The sequence below is a fragment of the Pteronotus mesoamericanus genome, unplaced genomic scaffold (assembly GCF_021234165.1).
Source record: "Pteronotus mesoamericanus isolate MK-2021 breed Mesoamerican mustached bat unplaced genomic scaffold, CSHL_Meso_final scaffold_651, whole genome shotgun sequence".
Classification (NCBI taxonomy): Eukaryota; Metazoa; Chordata; class Mammalia; order Chiroptera; family Mormoopidae; genus Pteronotus; species Pteronotus mesoamericanus.
Genome location: NW_026555325.1, coordinates 18,353,289 through 18,356,494, shown reverse-complemented (window position 1 = coordinate 18,356,494; position 3,206 = coordinate 18,353,289). Strand labels below are relative to the sequence as shown.

General features: G+C 38.9%; 1 pseudogene; it reads left to right on the top strand.

The window, feature by feature from the left end:
* Positions 1 to 1,173: 1,173 nt before the first annotated feature.
* On the top strand, positions 1,174 to 2,754 carry LOC129061650 (T-complex protein 1 subunit eta-like; annotated as a pseudogene).
* Positions 2,755 to 3,206: the final 452 nt, after the last annotated feature.

The window sequence follows — 3,206 nt, the reverse complement described above, 5'->3', positions numbered from 1 at the left end:
CGATGAAGATAGTAAAGTAAATGCTTATGCTCTAAGAAGAATAAACAGCGTCCTTGATCTTTAGAAAATTTTAGCTGAGTTGGTAGATGCTGTGTTCCCAGGACAGATAGAGCTGTATTAAATTCTCAACTGCTCCATTTATTTACCCTACGTTCTTAGAAAAGTCAGAAATTCCTTCTTAAATGAGAATAATAAAATACTCACTTTAGAGGACATGTATAAGAATTATATATGATTTTGTATGCAAAGAGTTTGCATGGTAAATTAACAGTTCACCAAATGATAATTATTTATTTGAGCCACTTCCAATAATTGAAATTTATCTTAACACTGAAGTCTAATGTTTTTTCAATAAACCTAATTTATTTCAATCATTGGAAAATTAAGATATTTTAAGTATATTCATATAATGCATAAATTATGTTTTAATAAATAATTATATGTATTATATGTATAAGAATTATAAACAGTATTTTTAAACTTTTTTTCTCCACAGAGCTGTGCAAATCTTATTAATATAATAAAATATATAGCTTTGTCTTTCTCGTCTAATCTGAGTATTGTGTTGCAGTAGATAGAATTTAAGTACTGTGATATTCTCTAGAACTGCTTTTCAAATGTCATATTATCGTTGTGGTCTCTCAAGACATTTTAAGAGCTTCTTATATAAAATATAAATGTATTACAATTGAGTGGCAGGTGTACAAAATCTCATCCACAAAACAAAAATACTGTTCTTCTCCTGTATCACAAAGCATAAGTACAGATCACTGTCTCAATTTGAGAGAGAAAAATTATGGAATTGTACAGTTAAATGGATATAAAAGAAAGAAGGATAAAAATACTATTGAAGTGTTTATTTAAGAAGTTAGAAAAATCAAACACAATAAATGTAGAAGTTAACAACTGTAAAGATAAAGTTGTATAAAATCAAGAAGGAGAAAACAAATATAAAATGGAGAAATCCACAAATTATAAAGTTGAGACTTTGTGAAATTGAATAAAATCAATTAATATCTTACATGAATGATTAAAGAAAAAACATGCATTGAAGACATTAGAAATGCCATCAACACATTAAAAATAAAAACTTAGGGGTATTGTGGGGTTGCCTAGTGGCCCATACATGGAGCTAAGAAGAGGAAGTGGGCCACAGAATAAGCTTCCAATATAATGCCCATACCAGTTATCCTGTTGAAAGAAGGGACGGATCCCACAGCCTGTAAATAACATCAGTGCCTGCCAGGTGATTACTGAGGCTGTAAGAACCACCCTGGACCCCCATGACATGGAAAAGCTATTGTGGATGGCTGAGGAAAAGCCACAATTTCTAATAATGGGACCACAATTCTGAAACTCCATGATGTTGTCCATCCTGCAGCAAAGACTTTAGTGGACATTGCCAAATCCCAAGATGCTGAGGTTGGTGATGGCACCACCTCAGTGACCCTGCTGGCTGCAGAGTTTCTGAAGCAAGTGAAACCCCTACGTGGAGGAAGGTTTGCACCCATGAATCATCATCTGAGCTTTCTGCACTGCCACCCCGTTGTCTGTTAACAAGATCTAAGAGATCGCTGTGACTGTGAAGAGGGAAGATAAAGTGGAGCGGAGGAAGCTGCTGGAAAAATGTTCCATGACTGCTCTGAGCTCCAAGCTGATCTCCCAGCAGGAAAGCCTTCTTTGCTAAAACAGTGATGGATGCAGTAATGATGCATGAGGATTTGCTGCAACTTAAAAAGATTGGTTTCAAGAAGGTGCAAGGTGGAACCCTAGAAACTCCCAGCCGGTAGCTGGAGTTGCATTCAAGAAGACGTTCTCTTATGTGGAGTTTCAAATGCATCCCCCAAAATACCATAATCCAAAGATTATCCTTTTAAATATTAATCTCAAACTGAAAGCTGAGAAAGATAATGAAATCAGGGTCCACAAGGTTGAAGATTATCAGGCAATTTTGATGCTAAATGGAATATTCTGTATTACAAGTTAGAGAAGATCCATCATTCTGGAGCCAAAATCGTCTTACCCAAACTCCCCGCTGGGGATGTGGCCATCCAGTACTTTGCTGACCGGGACATGTTCTGTGCTGGCCGAGGGCCGGAAGAGGATCTGAAGAAGACGATGATGGCCTGTGGAGGCTGCATCCAGACCAGCGTGAATGCTCTGTCAGCAGCTGTGCTGGGCCACTGCCAGGTCTTCCAAGAAACCCAGACTGGAGTTGAGAGGTACAATTTCTTCACTGGCTGCTCCAAGGCTAAGACTTGTACCATCATCCTCCACAGTGGCACTGAGCAATTTATGGAGGATACAGAGTACTCCCTGCACAATGCCATCATGCTCGTCAGGAGGGCTGTCAGGAACAATTCAGTTGTGGCTGGCGGTGGGGACCATTGAGATGGAGTTCTCCGGGTACCTGTGGGATAACTCAAGGACCATTCCTGGAAAACAGCAGCAGGTGATTGGAGCATACGCCAAGGCCTTGGAAATTATCCCACGCCAGCTGTATGACAAGGCTGGCTTTGATGTCACAAACATCCTGAACAAGCTGCAAGCTCATCATGCCCAGTGGGTTCTGTGGTACGGAGTAGACATCAACAACGAGAACATCGCTGCCAACTTTGAGGCCTTGGTGTGGGAACCAGCTATGAAGCTGCATGCCTTATCATGTCTGTGGATGAAACCATCAAGAACCCTCACTTGACAGTGGACGCACCCCTCGCTGCTGGCCTGGGCCGAGATTGTGGCAGCCTCCATTGAGAGTCAATCTGGTCCTCATACAAGTGGCTGGCAGGCTGGCCGCAGGGCGCCCTTACTCTCCCTGTCTTGTCTTGGTTAATTGGTATTATAAGGAATGTGTAGTGATTGGACCGCTCTGCCCTAACTGGGGATTATTTAGATAAACCTTTAGGCTTCAAAAAATAAATACATAAAAATAAAAATTGAAAAATTTGTACCAATTACAAAGTATAAAGACACCAAATACATGGAAATAAAAACTACATAAAGTTTTTAGAGTTGGCACTCTAAAAACAACACAAAAGAAACAAACAACCCTAGAAAATATGTTTGGGAGAAATTAAAGACTAATTAGGATTACAATGTATTTATGGATTTGAAGACAATATTGTAAAGATGTAAATTTTTCTCAAGTTGATCTACAAATTTAATATTATTCAAAGCAAATTCCCAGTAGATGGTTTTATGAAAGT